This window comes from Artemia franciscana, unplaced genomic scaffold, assembly GCF_032884065.1.
Source record: "Artemia franciscana unplaced genomic scaffold, ASM3288406v1 Scaffold_1348, whole genome shotgun sequence".
Classification (NCBI taxonomy): Eukaryota; Metazoa; Arthropoda; class Branchiopoda; order Anostraca; family Artemiidae; genus Artemia; species Artemia franciscana.
Genome location: NW_027062799.1, coordinates 87,426 through 106,426, shown reverse-complemented (window position 1 = coordinate 106,426; position 19,001 = coordinate 87,426). Strand labels below are relative to the sequence as shown.

The following is a 19,001-nucleotide window of genomic DNA, read 5'->3' as shown; positions in this document are numbered from 1 at the left end:
TAACTACAAGGAAAGTTTACAACCGATATTTATCATTTTTTGCAATAGAAGAGCTATCACAAAACCATTTATAGTAGTCTTATTCCCTCGGCGCAAGAAATTGTATAAATTTGGGTTGAAAAAAAAATATTAGTTTTAATCGAAACAAAAAAGCTTCGTCATACCAAATGTTTCTCTCATGAATTTCAAGGATCCTTAGCTGAAAAAATAAATACCTGTATATTATTGACCCATAGTTATCCGTAGCCCTTGGTCCTACGTCTGGAATGGCAATCATATCATGCTTTTGAAGAGGATAAGGAATTTGGAAAAACTCCTCAAAGTACTCCAAAACCTTAGACGTTATATTTGTGGCGTATCTGGTTTGCTCTTCAGTACCAGGTCGCGATCAAACAGCCACCTCTGTCTCACCTACAATGAAACATAAATTACAGTAGTATTGTTTTTTCTAATAACAAGCAAAAGTATATCTTTCAATGATAAAATGAGACTGTTTAATACTTTTTAAAAGTGAAAAAACCTTAAGTTACTTGAAAGTAAATTGAAGAGACAAAAGCTATAGAGTATATATTGATGTATTATTATATTTTATTTTCTATGATTATTATGATAAAATACTTGGTGAGAGATTGGCTGTAGTTTTTATTTTGAATTAAATGAAAAAAAAAAGTTTTTTTCAACTGAAAGTAAGGAGCAATAATAAAACTTAAAAAGAACAGAAATTATTCCGTATATGAAAGGCGTTGTCCCCTCGTCGATGTCGTTCTTTATGCTAAAGTTGGGCTCTTTCTGACAACTCTACCTTTTGAAACAATAAAAAAGTTTAGTGTAAAGAGCGAGACGTCAAGGAGGGGACAACTCCTTTCATATACGGAATAATTTATGTTCGTTATACGTTTTAATGTCGCTTCTTACTTTCAGATGAAAAAAAACTAGTTTTTTTATTCTATTTCTGAACGTTTCTGAATTTAGAGCATATTTTGATTTTGGCTCACCGTACTTGAATAATTAAAACAAAATTTGCATACTAATTTTTTTTTGCTAAATGGCTATCTCTTAGTTTTGATCAGAAGATTTTGAGGGGAAAGGGGTGAAAGAAGCGGCCTAGTTGCCCTTTAATCTTTTGGTTACTTAAAAGGGCAACTAGAACTTTTAATTTCTTACGAACTTTTTTATTAGTAAAAATATAAGTAACTTACGAATTAACTTACGTAACGAACTTCTATATTTGTACATTTTTATTACGTATATGAGGAGTTTTCCCCCTCATTAATGCTTTGTTCTTTACACTAAAGCTTAAATTTTCTCCCATTTTCTTAAGAATGACCCTTGAATTACAAGGGCCGTAAAATGTATAGTTGAAATTACTAAAAATACTTTAGCACGAAGACCGATGTATGAGGGAGGAGGTGAACCCCTCATATGCGTAATAAGTTCTATTCGTTTTAAGTTTTAATGCTGCTCCTTACTTTCAGTTGAAAAAACTTTTTTATATATATTTTTTCATTGTTTTTTTTTTGTTTTAAATAATGTTAAATAATACTAGAAAATCCTGCACCCCCTTCATGGAAATTCTCTTCCCCCACGACAAATTTCTCTATGGAAAGATCCTCCGAAGTAACTCCTTCGCCTAAATCACCCCAACCAAAAAAATCCCCCTGAAAACGTCTGTATGCTTCCCAGTAACCATAACAGGGAAGGTTTGATACCATTACATGGTATCAAATACCACAGTTTCTTGTAAGGAAATGTAGTAAGGAGCGACCCGGCTCAATGGTAACCGAAACTCTAAAAAACTGAATTTTGATACAAATAGTTACATAAAAATAATCACATTCTAATGCTGATTTTAAATATATAAGCTTCATCAAGTTTACTCTTACTCATCAAAATTTAAGAGCCTGAGAAAATTCGCATTACTCTAGAAATTAGGGAGAAACAGCCTTTAGAAGTCAGGGAATCGTAAAGAAAATCACACCGTCAGGTTCAGCGTATTAGAGAACCCTACAGTAGAAGTTTCAAGCTCCTATCTACAAAAATATGTGATTTTATATTTTTTGCCAGAAAACTGATCACGGGTGCGTGTTTATTTTTTTTTTCAGGGGTGATAGTATCGACCCAGTGGTCCTAGAATGTCTTAAGAGGACTCATTTGAACGGAAATTCAAAGTTCTAGTGTCCATTTTAGGTCCCAGGCCCCCTCCCACGCACATTTTTTCCCAAGGTCACTGGATCAGAATTTAGAGATTGCCATTCTGGTTAGCTTAGTAAAAAACTTAATAGCTATGTCCTTGGGGATGACTTAATCCCCCAAAATCCCCGAGGGATGGGCTGCAAGTTACAAACTTTGACTATTGTTTACATATAGTAATGGTTATTATGAAGTGTACATACGTTTTCAGGGGGACTTTTTTGCATTGGGATGGGGCTGGGTCGGTGGGAGGGGGTTAAGTGGCAGGATATTTTCATGGACGAATTGTCATGAGGGAAGAGAATTTCCATGAAGGAGGCTCAGGATTTTCTACCATTATTTAATAAAAAAAAAAACAATGAGAAATGAAAAAAAAATTCTTTCAACTGGAAGTAATGAGCAGCATTAAAACTTGAAACGAAGATAAAAATAATACGTATATAAGGGGGTTCGCCTCTCCAAAATACCTTGCTCTTTACGCTAAAGTATTTTTAGTAATTTCAACTATTTATTCTACGGCCCCTCATATACGTAATTAAAATAAGCAATTATAGAAGTTTGTTACGTAAGTTATTTCGTAAGGTACGTATTTTTATTACTAACAAAAGTGTTCTTAAAAAAAAAAAATCTAGTTACATTTTTAAGCAACCGCAAATTGAAGGGCAACAAATTGGAGAGACCTCCTCTCCCATCCCTTTTTTTATCAAAATTGCCCGAACAGAGCTATGAGACAGCCATTTAGCAAAAGAAAATTTAATATGCAAATTTTGTTTTAATTATTCATGTGCGGTGAGTCAAAATCAAAACGTACATTAATTGAAAAACGTTCAGAAATTAAATAAAAAACAAGTTTTTTTAAAAAAAAGTAAAGAGCGACATTAAAACTTAAGACGAACAGAAATTATTCCGTATATGAAAGGAGGTGTCCCCTCCTTAACACCCCGCTCTTGGTCACAACTTTACTTTTTAAAACAATAAAAAAAAACTTTAACGTAAAGAGCAAGGTGTTGAGGAGGGGACAACCCCATATATTCTCTGAGGCCAAATTAACCTAATTTGAATTAACCTGATGATGACAGGCACAGGTCCTATCGAAATTATCGTTAGAAGAAAAATCAACCACCTGACATCCATAGTTTAGGTAAGCTTATTACCATCTATCATTATTATGGACAACCCCATGCATATGCGGAATCATTTCTGTTCATTTTAAGTTTTAATGTCGCTCCTTACTTGCAGTTAAAAAAACTTCTTTTTTTTATCTAATCTTGCAGGAAATGATAGCACTAAATTATAAAACTGCCCAAATTGCATAGGAAGAATAAATTTCACCCGTATCAATTGAACAATAATTGCATGTACATTAGTAAATTTATCCTGGAAAATGACACAAGGATTTCTTCTAAGATAGAATGCTACCCTATTCTAGTGTGAAGAGCAAATTAGATAGGTCCTGACTTTGGGAAATATTTGTATCCCACTCCAGTCTCTTTGTTTTGTTTTTCTGTTGGCTGAAATTCGAGAGCCTTGAAGGTTGAAAGCCTCAAGCAAAAATAAAAAATGTGTATTGACATAATCAGTTGATTAAGAGCTGTTAGAGAAAAAATCTAAGACACGAATCGTGTCTTAGATTTAAAGACAGTGGGTAACTTATTAAATAATTTAAGTCACTCATTATATTTGCTTGGATTCTCAATGGCTTTGTATCAGATGCTACGTATTACTGGAAAAAAAAAATATAATGATGCTTTGTCAGGGACAGTTCTAGCCTCTCTTGGGCCCGAGGAAAATGTCACCCCTTCCGTCTCCCGCAAAACATTTTGACATAGTTTTAACAAAATTTGTATTAATTAATAAAATTATTTTCAATTTGGTAATTATTTAATAATTTGTTTTTAGCTTTTCTTATTTATATTATCAAATAACTAATAATGAATAGATTATTTTTAGTTATTTACTGCGTCTTCTATTTTATTTTGATAAAAATAAAATTATAAAATGACTGTGACCGTTATATTATCTATTTGAAATTTTGCATCCATAAAATTCCTGCACCCGGGGCAAGTCCTTTTCTGTACCCCCCTAAAACTTCCCCTGTAATTTATAAACTTGGGAAAAGCTGTGCTTGGTGATTACTCTTTGTCTAACTAGATGGTTCAAGATAAGATAATCGTTCGTTAAATAAAAAAAAAGTTTTTTTTTAACTGAACATAAGGAGCAACATTAAAACTTAAAACGAAAAGAAATTAATCCATATATGAAAGGGGCAGTTCCCTCCTCAACGTCCCGCTGTTTACGCTAAAGTTTGACTCTTTCTCTCAACTCTACTTTTTAAAACAGAAAAAATAACTTTAGCGTAAAAAGTGGGGCGTTGAGGAGGGAACAGTAGCTTTCATATACGGATTAATTTCTGTTCTTTTTAAGTTTTAATGTCGCTCTTTTCTTTCAGTTAATTTCTGAACGTTTTTGAATTAATGCATGTTTTGATTTTGGCTCCCCGCGCATGAATAATTAAAACGGAAATTGTATATTAATTTATTTTTTGGCTAAATAGCTTTCTCATAGTTTAGATAGGACGATTTTGAGAAAAAGGAGTGGGGGAGGAGGCCCAGTTGCCACCAAATTATTTTTTTTTACTTAAAAAAAACAACTATAACTTTAGATTCTTTACAAACGTTTTTATTAGTTAAGAAAATATTGACAACTTACAAATTAACTTACGTAACGAACTTCTATATTCGTATGTTTTTATTACATATATAAGGGGTTTGCCCCCTCGTCAATACCTCGCTCTTTACACTAAAGCTTAAATTGTGTCCCAATTCCTTAAGAATGATCCCTGAATCAAAAAGTCCATAGAATAATAGTTGAAATTACTAAAAATACTCTAGCGTAAAGAACGAGGTATTTGGAGGAGGTGAACCATATATGCGTAACAATTTCTGTTGGGTTTTAAGTGTAAATGCCGCTCCTTAGTTTCGGTTGAAAAAACTTTTTATATTTACTTTTTCATTGTTTTTTATAAATAATGCTAGAAAATTCTGCACTTCCTTCATGGAAATTCTCTTCCTCCGTGACAAATTCCTCCATAGAAAAATCCCCCCACACAACCCCCTCCCCTCAACTCCTCCTCCACCCAAACAAAAAAAATCCCCCTGAAAACGTCTGTACACTTCCCAATAACCATTAGTATATGCGGCTAAAGTATGTAACTTGCAGCCCCTACCACGGGGACTGTGGGGGAGTAAGTCGTCCCCAAAGACATACTTATTAGGTTTTTTGACTATGAAGAATAAAATGGGTGTCTCAGAATTTTGATCCGGTGACTTTGCGGAAAAAATGAGCGTAGGAGGGGGCCTAGAATTCGTACAATTTTTGGTCACTTAAAAAGGGCACTAGAACTATTAATTTCTGTTAGAATGAGCTTACTCGCGACACTATAGGACCACTGGATCGTTACGATCACCCCTGGAAAAAAAAACAACAAATAAAGACGCATCCGTGATCTGTCTCTGGGGGAAAAAATTCACATTTTTGTAGACAAAAGCTTGAAACTTTTACAGGAAGGTTCTCTGATATGGTGAATTAGATGGTATGATTTTCGTTATGATTCCATGACTTTAGGGGGAGTTTTCTCCTGTTTTCTACAATAAGGCAAATATTCTCAGGCTCGTAACTTTCGATTGATAAGACTAAACTTGATGAAACTTATGTATCCAAAATCAGCATTAAAATTCAATTCTTTTGATGTAACTCTTGGTATCAAAATTCCATTTTTTAGAGTTTCGGTTACTATTTAGCCGGGTCGCTTCTTACTACAGTTCGTTATCACGAACTGTTTAATATAGATTGGTCAAGCCTTTTGGAAAATTTGGATAGGGCCTTAATTAATTTTGGAAAAATATTATTTAACGAATAACATCACAAATTCTCGTATATCCAATATGCTAAACGGTCTTAGCGAATAAAATAAAATGAGATTAAAGCTATTTTTGCAAAAGAGATTAAAAATACTTTCTTCTTTTCAACGACTTAAGTTAAGTCTCCGGTTACCTTTCTTTATACTATGGTGGTAAAAAAAAACTGCTTTGAACTGCTTGCCAGCTAATTAACCCTGAATAACAAATAAATAAATTCGAAGTTACACTTTTTGTAAGGAATAAAAAGAACATCAGATTTATATAGATATTAAACCAAAAAAACAAGTTTTTTTAAATGAAAGTAAGGAGCGACATTAAAACTTAAGACGAACAGAAATTACTCCGTATATGAAAGGGGCTTTTCCTCCTCAACGCCCCACTTTTTGCGCTAAAGTTTGACTCTTTCTCTTAGCTCTACATTTAGAAAAAAAACCTTAGCGTAAAGAGCGGGGCGTTGAGGAGAAAAAGTCCCTTTCATATACGGAGTAATTTCTGTTCGTTTTAAGTTTTAATGTCGCTCCTTACTTTCAGTAGAAAAAACTTTTCATATTTATTTTTTAATTGTTTTTTTTAAATAATGCTAGAAAATCCTGCGCCCCCTCCATTGAAAGTCTCTTCCCCCTTGACAAGTTCCTCCATCGAAAGATCTTCCCACATAACCCCCCTCCCTCAACTATGACCCCGAACCAAAATAATCACCCTGAAAGCGTCTGTACACTTTCCAGTAATCATTACTATATATAAACATAGGTCAAAGTTTGTAACTTGTAGCCCCTCCCACGGGGACTGCGGTGGAGGAAGTCGTCAACAAAGACATAGTTATTAGGTTTTTCGACGATGGTGAATAAAATGGCTATCTCAGAATTTTGATCCGGTGACTTTGGGGAAAAATGAGCGGGGGAGGGGGCCTAGGTTCCCTCCATTTGTTTGGTCACTTAAAAAGGGCACTAGAACTTTTAATTTACGTTAAAAGGAGCCCTTTCGCGACATTCTAGGACCACTGAGTCGATACAATCACCCCTGGGAAAAAATAACAGCAAAAAACAAATAAACACGCATCCGTGATTTGTCTTCTGGCAAAAAATGCGAAATTCCAGATTTTCGTAGATAGGGGCTTGAAATTTCTGCAATAAGGTTCTCTGATACGCTAAATCCGATGGTGTAATTTTCATTAGGATCGTGTGACTTTTAGGGGGTATTTTCCTAAATTTTCTAAAATGAGGCAAATTTTCTCAGGCTCGTTACTTTTGACGGGTAAGACTGATATTGATGAAACTTATATATTTAAAATCAGCATTAAAATACAATTCTTTTGATGTAACTATTGGCATCAAAATTCCATTTTTTAGAATTTTGATTACTATTGAGCCGGGTTGCTCCTTACTACAGTTCGTTACAACAAACTGTTTAATTCCTGCATTACCATTCTATTCTAGGACATTTTTACCCAGTCATTGCTTGATCACAGGGCTATCTCGAACAACTAGTAGCCCGTCAATGTCAGAATACAGAAGTCCATTTTAAGATTTTTTTTTGCATACAATTTTTTTTCTGTGAGTCATCTTTTCCTCCAGGGGATATACTCAGTATGATTAAAATGTTGTTACTATTCAATGCTTATCTAAGAACTAAGCTTTTGTCACTGGGAAAAAAAAGTCTAAAACAGCAGGACTTAAATATTTTGAATACATTCTGGAAACATCATGTAGAATTTCACCAGCAAGAAATCGATAAATAGTTTTATTATTCATAAACGGCGTCATCAGTGGTGTCAATCCACAAAAATTTAGGGGGAGGGACAAATTCATCGATTTTTTTTTTCATGTTTTTCACTGACAATACTAAAGAAAGACTAAATATCAATAAGACTAAGACTAAATAACAATACTAAATATCAGAAAGTTTTAATTTTCCCAAACCTAGGTGGGACAAAAGACTCTAGGTGGGGAAACAGGCCCACTTGTCCCGCCAATTAACGGCGCTAAGCGCCAAGCCCAAAAATCAAAATGGTCGAAGAAATTTTTACTAACTGAACATTAATAACAATTTTTAGGCCCTCTTCTATCACTAATAAGTTGTTTTTGTGTGAACAAGTTTAGTAACAATATAATTACTATAAATTATAATTGTTCAAAATCTAAGAAGTCTGAATAATATACTCATTAGAAGTATCGGCTCATTTTGTGCAAATTCCAAATGTGTGACCTATACTAAGTTCCAGGTTTTATTTCAAAATTTAGTGCCAACATCAGTTAGTGCGAAACATCATTAAAAAGAATAATACACAGAAAGTAGGTGTAATCTTGAGGAAAGTTAAAATGCTTGATTTTTAACATTTGATTCCTATACAAGCCTAAAATTCTAGTCCTCTGCCTAAAAAAAACAAAACAGAATAGTACAATTTTCTTCAAAAAGACGGTTATGAATGTGTACTTAATTATTTGCTTTTTGCCGCTCTTTATTTATTTATTTTTTATGTACCATAGGTGAGTATATTACTGAGCCAGAAGCCTTAAGAAATTAGACAAGGATTTCCTCAGTTCGGGTTTTGTTTAATATCTTTTTGTTTTTATTCATACCTCTCTCCTCATTTCTACGTTTTTTTTATAAATGTAAGAGTGCATAAACATCGTTAAGATTACTGGTGAAAGAATATCCTCTTTTTGAGCATAGGAGTTGTAGATACACAATTGTCGAGCATGGATTCAAAGTAATTAAACTAGCCGGAATGCTTATATGAGGTATATCAGTAAGAAAATTTGGAGTTCAACCTTATAAGTTTAGAATTAAACCATCAATAATTGGTTTCGTCGAGTTGGGCGCTGCAAACAGTGCGCTGGGGAATTCCATAAGATGATATATAGATGTATTTTCAGAATTCAAATATCTTCTACTTTAAATTAAGAAGTTTCATCCCAACGATGACTGCAGAATATTTTTGCTGAGTCTCCTAATAGGTCCTTATTGTTATCGTTGCTAGTTTCACTTTTATTATGGTACTAGGCAATATATGCACATTTATTAGGCAAATTGGTATAAATATATATCTACTTAAATAAATAATACTTTTATATACGTATAATACTGGATAACTTTTGTCTTACCTGTATTTGGAGCTGTATTTTTAACAAAATCAGATATGACAAAAAACACTATGTAGGTTGACATAGGGGCAGATTCTTCATATATATCCCATTCATAATCTGGCATACTCTGGCTAAAAGAAAAAAAAAGAGAGAAAACTGATATTTTTGATATTATTATAGGAGCTGTCTTTCTTAGCTTTAAAAAAACACATCAACTGTTGCATGTTATAGTTTATTTGTCCACCCCTACTATAATGATCAGGCCGTCAAGCAGCCATCCTCGCTAATTGAAAGTCCATGTATCCTTCAGGAGTGACGAAAAATTAGAAGCCAAATTAGACATATCTAAAGTAGGTGTCAACAATTTTATGAAGACACTCATTACCAAACCAAAAGTTTCCAGCCTTAATAGGCATTGGGAAATTCCTTCAGTATAGCTATATACCATTTAAACGAGTCATCAGATTTTTTTATACCATTTATTTTATGCCATTCATTTACACCATTTTTGAGTCATCAGAGGCAACGCTATAGCGTTGCCTATAGTAACGAATCATAACACTTATTTTTCCAAAGGTTCTTCCTATGGAAGGTGTTGGGTGATTGTATAATCTTTGTTAGGGGTTGTTTTATTGGAATGAAAAGTCCTACTGCCCTTTTGAGAGTCAAAGGTAGTTAGAGGGCAACAGGCCCCCATCCCGTGCTATTTTATCCCAAATGTATCCAGTCAAAATTTTGAGTTAGCCATTTTATTTAAAATAGTTCAAAATTGAAACAATTCCACCTCGAGGGTTGACACATCCCATAGCCCCCTCCCCCTGGTCAAAGGCTGTAAGCACTGCAAGTTGCCCATTGTTAACATATAAGATTTTGTCTTGGGAAACCGTCAGGTTTGATCGAGGGTCTCCAAAAAAGATTAGGGGATTAAGCTGGAACCATAAAGAAACCTTGAAAGGGATATCGGAGGCAATCAAAACACACTACGTACTTGCTTTTTGACAAAGAGAATTATCAGCAATATCTACAAAACAGCTGAGAGTATAAAGTTGAAACTTTCAAAGTCCGGTGAGGAGATATTAGAAAGGGATTGGAGGGTAACCTGCTCCCTCTACTTGCCCTTTTTAAGAGTCCCTATTCTCATCTCTGATCAAAATTTTGAATTTGTCAATTTGTCAGAACTAGATAAAAGGTTCAATAGTTATACCTGCAAGGATGCCATGCCCCTCACAACCATGGGGCAAGAATTGTAAATTATGCAATTTGCCCATTGTTTACATGTAGGATTAATCGTTAAGAACAGTGGAAATATTTGACTCTGGGAGTGTCCAAATAGGATAAAGGTATTAAGGTGAAATTTTGGAGAATTTTGAGAAGTATTTTAAAGTAAATTAAAAGCACTATTTGCATCCAGTCAATCTAAAAGGATGATCCGCAATTTCTTAGGAACAACTTTCTTAGGAATTAAGTTGAAATTTTCAGATGTGGTTGAAGGGGATTTTGAAAGCCGTTGGAGGGATGCCCGTTCAGTTCCTTTTTTAGCTGCCCCCTCCAAAAACATTGCTTAAAATAGTCTAGAGGCTAAATAATTATGTAACTGGGGACAATATGTCCTCCCCGTTTAGATTTCGAGAGGGATGCCGAACACAGTCGTTTGCCGAACACAGGGATGCCGAACACATCGTTTGCATGCTGGTCGTCAAAAGGGCGCATCAGGAATATCTAAGGAATAGTAGATGGTATTCAATTGCAATTTTCTGGCCTAGTTGAAGGGGATAACTAAGAGTAGTTGGAGGGCTGCCAGCCCCTCCCATACCCTCTGTTCAAAACAGACTTAAGTTTTAACTACTAAGGGATGAATATTTTTGGGTAGCTCGGAGGATATTTACTTACGAAAAGTAGATATTATATACAGTATAAGAAATACTTGAAACAATTTTTACTAAAGATCAATTTATCAGACGGAGTTGAATTGTGGACAACCCCTTTCAGCTTGGGTTTGTTTCGATGGAAAGTGGCACTCTGATGCCGACAATAGTCACTACGAAATATATAATGCACACAAACCACTTTGTTTTTCCTTGATTTGTCCCGAAACTTCATATATTCGTTCTATTTAGCTCATTAGTCCTTTCGCACATGAAATTTTTCCTCGAACTGACCTTTAATAGTACACTGGTCAACAGTTTCTCAATTAACTGATACTAAAGAAGTAGCTTGCGACGAATAATTTCTTACCCGAGTCGTTAGTCCCTCTAAGGTGTGCCTTCTTGTCAGGCACAAAAGAATTTGACAAACGGCCTCCAATCTTTTTGGCTGGCTACCTGATCCTGGTGCGAATCTGGTGGGCTCTAAAGAGAAGTGTTGAGAGATATATTAGTAAAAGTACTTAAGTAATTACTTAAGTTAAAAATCTGAGTACTTGTACTCTACTTAAGTAAAAAAAAAATCTAGGTCAACTTTCAGTTTTTTTTTTAATTATCCACCAGTTTTTTTGTCATTATAAAGTGATTTCGTTTTCCGTTTTCAATGATGGCTCCCTGAAGAAAAAAAAAAAAAAAAAAAAAAAAAAAACATTCCCTTTTTGCTCTAAATCAAACAGTTCGTGGTAACGAGCTGTAGTAAGGAGCGACCCGGCTCAATAGTAACCAAAACTCTAAAAAATGGAATTTTGATGCCAATAGCTACATCAAACGAATCGCATTTTAATGCTGGTTTTAAATATATAAGTTTCATCAAGTTTAGTCTTACCCATCAAAAGTTACGAGCCTGAAAAAATTTGCGTTATTTTAGAAAATAGGGGGAAACACCCCCTAAAAGTCATAGAATCTTAACGAAAATCACACCATCAGATTCAGCGTATCAGAGAACCCTACTGTAGAAGTTTCGAGCTCCTATCTAAAAAAATGTGGAATTTTGCATTTTTTGCCACAAGGCAGATCACGGATGCGTGTTTGTTTTTTTGTTTTTTTGTTTTGTTTTTTTTTTTCCCAGGGGTGATCGTATCGACCCAGTTGTCCTAGAGTGCTGCAAGAGGGCTCATTCTAATGGAAATGAAAAGTTCTAGTGCCCTCTTTAAGTGACCAAAAAAATTGGAGGGCACCTAGGCCCCCTCCCACGCTAATTATTGTCCCAAAGTCAACGGATCAAAATTCTGAGATAGCCATTTTATTCAGTGTAGTCGAAAAACCTTATAACTATGTCTTTGGGGACGAATTACTCCCCCACAGTCCCCGTGGGAGGGGCAACAAGTTACAAACTTTGACCTGTGCTTACATATAGTAATGGTTATTGGGAAGTATACAGGCGTTTTCAGGAGGATTTTTTTGGTTGGGGGGAGGGGTTGAGAAGAGAGGGATATGCTGGGGGAACTTTCCATCGAGAATTTGTCATGGGAGAAGAAAATTTCCATGAAGGGAGAGCAGGATTTACTAGCATTATTAAAAAAAAAAAACAATTAAAAAATAAATGTGAAAAAGCTTTTTCAGCTGGAAGTAAGGAACAGCAATAAAACTTAAAACTAACAGAAATTATTACCCATATGAGGGGCTCACCTCCTTCTAATACCTCGCTCTTTACGCTTAAGTATTTTTAGTAATTTCAACTATTTATTCTACGGCTTTAGTGATTCAGGGGTCATTCTTAATGAATTGGGATAAAATTTAAGCTTTAGTGTAAAGAGCGAGGTACTGACGATGGGGCGAATCCCCTCATATATGTAATAAAAACATGAGAATACAAAAGTTCTTTACGTAAGCTAATTTATAAGTTACGTAAATCTTTTACCAATAAAAATATTCGTAAGAAAATTAAAAGTTCTAGTTGCCTTTTTAATTAACCAAAAAATCGGAGGGCAACTAGGCTTCGATCCCGCTCTTTTTTTCTCAAAATCATTCGATCAAAATTATGAGAAAGCTATTTAGCCAAAAAAAAAATATACAAATTTTGTTTTGATTATTCCTCTGCGGAGAGCCAAAATCAAAACATGCATTGATTCAAAAAACGTTCAGAAATTAAATAAAAAAAACAAGTTTTTTTAACTGGAAGTAAGGAGCGACATTAAAACTTAAAACGCACAGAAATTACTTCGTATATGAAAGAGGCTGCTACCTCATCAACGCCCCGCTCTTTACGCTAAATTTTTTTACTGTTTTAAAAAGAAGAATTGAGAGAAAGAGTCAAACTTTAGCGTAAATAACGGGGCGTTGATGAGGTAGCAGCCTCTTTCATATACGAAGTAATTTCTGTGCGTTTTAAGTTTTAATGTCGCTCCTTACTTCCAGTTAAAAAAAACTTGTTTTTTTTATTTAATAAATATTGAAGACGAGGTGCGACTTTTTGGTGTATTAATGGATATATTATTCAAGTGAAGTACTATGGTTTCAAGTGTAAAATACTTCAAGAGTAATTTACTAGGGCTTTCACCTTGGAACGCTTTTTTTTAAGTAAAAAAAAATGAAGATGAAGCAGGCCAAAATAGCTCATTCTCTTTTACAAACATTGGAGAGATGAACAATTCTCGTGACAACCCCGATTATTTCCAACTTCCTCCACACTTCAGATGTGTCAGCAACACACTTAACCTGCTTGAATCCACTGATGCTGATAAAGCCCTCTATGATAAAGCCCACATAAGAGGCAGTACCACGCCGCTTTTCCGAAGTGTATTGCTCTTTGGGACGCAGATATGACAAACAGATTATAAGACGTGTGGTAGCCAGGTGGAACTCGAAGTATGACAATGTCAAACGTCTGATGGATTGTAACAAAATTGGGAAGCTTGCTGTCGTATGTGATACTTTGCAAAAGCCAAGGCTAACTTCTCGTGAGGTTGAAATTCTGGAAGAATACATGAAAATTATGGTGCCAGTACCAGTGGCATTGGACACTCTTCAAAGGGAGGAAAAATGCTACTTTGGTACTAATTATCTTAAAATCAAATTGCTTGAAAAGAAGCTCAAAAAGCTGAAAGATTGCCAATAGTCGGTACATGCTCTACTTGTGGGTCTCGGAAAAAGATTCTCCATGATCCTAGACAAGAGAGTTCTTCATGCAAGAGACTATGTTATTGCCACTGCAAGTCATCCTTTCTTGAAATTGAAGTGGTTTCCTGATAATCAGAAGGATGTAGCAGTTGAACTTTTGGTGGACGCAGCGAAAAAGGTCGAAGATCTCAGAAGTACTGACAAGGTTGATAAAGGCAGATTTTTGGCTGGAGATGAAAATTATGACCTTGGTGATGAAGAAACAACTCGTGATAATTCTGGTAACCATGGCTGTGAAACCAATTGTATGAAGATGGAGGTTTTGTGAGATTTGAATGAGAGGCGAAAGGAACTATATGTGCTCAAAGTGTACCTAATGGTAATGAAAGATTTCAGGAAATACAACTGTATTCTTCCTTTGTCTGCTCTCTTAGAACGACTTTTTTCGGTAGGTGGGAGACTATTTACTCCAAAAAGAAACATGCTTGGAGATGGTATCCAAGCATAAAAGCTTCTGCTGTTGAAAGGAGCAAGTAAGAAATTAAGTTAAGTTATGATGAAGTTGTAATGAATGTTTTTTTTGCAAATTCTTTTCTTTTTATATTTTAACTTAAGTAGAATTTGATTTTTTGTGAAACCAGTTGATTTTTTTCATACAAACTATCGGTTTTTCTGAGAAGCGGTCGATTTCTCGTCGGAATCTTGCTTATCGTGTCTACTTGGAAAGAAAACGGATATTAAAGAAGTGTTTTGTGTGTTATTTACTGTAAGTAAAACATTAGTACTTGAGTACTCAAACACTGAAGTAAAATGGAAATACTTAAGTACTGAAGTACTTTTTCAAAAGTACTTACTACTTAAGTAGGTTCTTAGAGAAGTATTTAATACCTGTATTTAAGTAAAAATTTCTGTGAGTACTTGGTACTTGTACTTAAATAGAAAAGAGAAGTTTTTGGCACAACACTGGTAGCAAGGTCTCTCCAAATGAACCTTAGGATTCTGCTAAGAAAATCATTCTCAAAGTTGGTAGGGCATTTCTCCCGTCTTGCAAGCAGCTTTAGAAATCCCATAGAGTAACTCTCAACAGAAAAAAAATTACTCTGGAAAAGCTGAAGTCTCAGTGTTCAGGAGTTTAATGTGAATTTACAGACTGGTAGAATTCTCCAAAATACCTCAGTTGATAAGGCTACTGTGATGCATAGTTATACCTTGTTTAGAAATACCAAAAGCTTATGTAGATGCTCCTCTATAGGATCAACATCGTTATCAAAGTCGAAACCCGTTAGAAGGTTTCTCTCAATTCATATTTTAAGTCCATTATCTGTCTAAAAGGTGTAACAGTACCAAGGATAAAGAAAAATTTTGAAGGCAAATCGTTGCCTGGCTCCAGTCATCACTATTAAGCAGCATATGATGCCTTCAGGGGTTTTAACATAGCATTCTGTCTTTGAGGTGCTAGGCGTATTCCCCTACCCCAGGAAAATCCCCCCTCCACAGAAAGATCCCTCGTAGAAATTTTACCCCATAGAAAACTCCCTCACGGAAAATATAAATCGTCGATAATTCACCTATAACATGCAGAATTGAGAAGCCAAAGAAAAAGTAGGACGAATAAATTAATTTACAAATAATTTTTTTTTGGAAAATTCTACTTATTTTACAAAATATAGGCAGAATATGTGGTTAAGAAAAAGGGGCCGACAACCAATGAGCCATGCCAGGGTCTTAGTCAATATTGATTAACCATTATACCTAAAGGGTTTGACTTTGGTTTCGTGTGGTTTGCTATGAGAACATTAGTATTAGTAGATATCAACTGATTCTTAGCCGGTTTTCTTAAGACTCAAAGGTCTCTTTGGCCGTAACTATGTGGGGTTTTTGAGTCATCCCCTAGGCTTCAATGTATTTTGTTTAGATCATCAAGGGCTTCGAGTTTATTGGACAGTTTAATACGTAGCAGAGATGAGGAGCCCTTGTCACTTGCCTTGTCTATGCCAAAGTCTCTTAATGTGTGCCTTTTGTTTCCAAATATCTGATTTCAGTTTAAATTTTAGCATGGTTGTGACTAGTTTTTGACATGGACCAACGTCAGTGCTTCTGAAACTTTTGGCGTCTGGCGAATTTGAAATTGATCGATTTGATTGTTGGTGGTACCACTTGGGGATATTCAAGTGTGCTCATGGATGCTTTTATGTAGAAAGAACTTGCAATCGATAAGCATATCCCTTCCCACGGCGGAACTGACACTTTGGGTATCATTAATGTTTTGAATTGCCAACTTCATGGTTTCACATTACTTCAAGGAAACAGAGTCTGTCTGGTTAATATTTATTGAATTGAATTGAACTGAATGTATTTATAACCCGTTATAATACACGTGAAAAACGGAGCATAATGTGAATAAAAGAAAAGAAGAAAAAGAAAATGACCTAAAAAACTTAACAAAATACTTCACCTTACTTAAAAACAATTAAAACATGCAAAAGCAAAACATTCATTTAATCAAAATAGCGCTCCATGGGTGTCGACCAATTCTACTATTATAATTTATCTTCCAAACCAGGCCCTATTGGGTAGGGAGATCGACTCAGCCACTTATTAAAGGTTTGGTAGAGATTTTGGGGCTGATGTTTGAAAATACATCCCTTATTTGACGACTTTCTTAATTTATTTCATATTTGTGCTCTAATTAGGGCTAGTGTCTTATCTAAGCGCATGTTTGCCCCCTCAACTTCAAAACCCAAGCTTTTATTTTCACGGAAAAAGCTTGGTTGAATTAAATCTATTCTAAAAACGGAATCAGTAATAATATACAATGAATTTTTGTTTAAACTAAAGAATTTCAAAAGTTCGATTAATCAATTCGAGGATCTTTTCAAGGTAAAAAAACAAAAATTACTTCTTCATCAAGCATAATATCTCTCTTACGCCTAAGGATTGCATCTCACATATTCCCACTGCAGGGGTAATTTTCAATAACTTCTTGCTAGTTTGAGCGAAGATACATTTCTCTTCTAATCATTGTTTTCAGAACAGCTTAACAAGCGGCTTTGGCAATTGTCTTAGAAATATGAGAAGACCAGAAACAATTTTTATTGAAAAATAAGCGATATCTTCCTTAGGAAAAATAAAATCAGCACCCAGAGTCACTTAAACTGCTAATTGGTTTGTTACTGACTACGAAAGTGTATCAATATTAATAAGAAACGCAATAATATTTATGATTTTAACCCGTCTAACTTGACCTATACTTAACCGTTCCAGACTCAAGTATTAATTTTGTTTCTTTGAAAGGTAACTGAATTATTGGACGAATAAAATTATTACACTTACTGGGGAACTGTGCGATTATCTGGCATATTTGAGAGTGAGGTCATATTGTTTTTCCTGCCCAAGGTGATGGCAAATCTCGCTTTGAAGTTTGGCTTGTCGAAACAGGGAAATGCCCTTCTTGCACCTGTTGGCTGGAATTGAGCAGTAGCAATATATCTGAAACAGAAAGTAGTTTTAGTAATTCCATAAATGAGTTCAGTGTTAGCAGGCCCCATCATATGATAAAAAAACACAATTCAAGTCTTAAATTTTATTTACTTAAACTTCTTGATGTGTTGCTTTTATTAAAGCGGGCTAGCCACACAGATATTTGAATTTCATCTTTTAAATATGACTTGCTAATTAAATATTGGAAACACATTATGTAATGACCCTGAAAAAATTATGTAATTGCCGTTTAATCCAGATACGTTTATCATTCTCGCAGCAGAAATATACATAAAAAACAAAAGCAAAAAGACATAAGCTCCACAATAAAAAATTTTGAAACAAATAACCTAAGCCATTCTTCATGATTCTGCCCTCAGGTACCGCGCAATGACATGTGTTCAGCACGTCGCAAAAAGCTTACGGGACATATTATTGCCCTGGCGGCTCAGGAATTTTTCCGAACTAGCGCAATTGGATGTATCGATTTTGGAGAAACTTTTTGTTACCGTCCTTTATATATATTTCGAGAAAGAGAGAGAGAGAGAGAGAGAGAGAGAGAGAGAGAGAGAGAGAGAGAGAGAGAGAGAGAGAGAGAGAGAGAGAGAAGGGGGAGAGAGAGAGAGAAAAAGAGAGTCAATATCACAAACGTGTAGTTCATCAACAGTATCAAGCGATGCATCAGGACGAAAAATTCTTGGAAGTACGCCTAATTCCAACTGTAATAAAAGTGCATAAAGTGTTTTGACTTACAGCGACTGTGCTGCGTCGAAAAACTCTTCATCATAACTAACCTTAGGCCATCCATGTTATCATAATAAATGGAAGATATGTTATGATTTTCATCAAAATAAGAAGATCTGTAAAAACCTCCAAGTCTATTGAGTTTGGCCAAATATGACATGGTAAGACTGAGCTGCATTCCTGCTTTTAATTCATCACTAAGGTATATGGTGAAAAATTGCGTAATTTTATCAAAATAAGTGTGGTGAACCAGTATCCCTTCCAATCCCTCTCCAGATACCTGAAATATTTTCAATAAATTAAAACGCAACAAAGTGAATTTTCGTCTATAATCGAAATTAATCTATGTCCTTTATAATTGCACTTCCTGGCTGAAGGGCCAAGAAATGGAGATCAGCACCGCCGGTAGGGACTGTAAAGTCTAATGCCGTATCCTTTACCTTTACCTTTATAATTCTATTTCTATAATGACATCAAAAAAATTATCTATTAATTTTTTCTAGTTACTAACAATATTTGAGTTTTATTATTTTTGGCTATTCATCCTCATTTCATTGACGTAAAACTGCAGCAAAACATAATTCTAATAATGCAAAAGT

The 19,001-nt window shown here is 34.9% G+C and overlaps 1 long non-coding RNA gene across 1 annotated transcript; it reads right to left on the bottom strand.

The window, feature by feature from the left end:
- Positions 1-221: 221 nt before the first annotated feature.
- LOC136042480 (uncharacterized) lies at positions 222-17,683 on the bottom strand. The gene is made up of 4 exons (XR_010621328.1): positions 17,512-17,683; positions 11,432-11,544; positions 9,215-9,327; positions 222-411 (listed from the first exon to the last, which is right to left on the bottom strand). It is a non-coding gene; the product is annotated as an uncharacterized LOC136042480 (long non-coding RNA).
- Between the last annotated feature and the right edge of the window lie 1,318 nt (positions 17,684-19,001).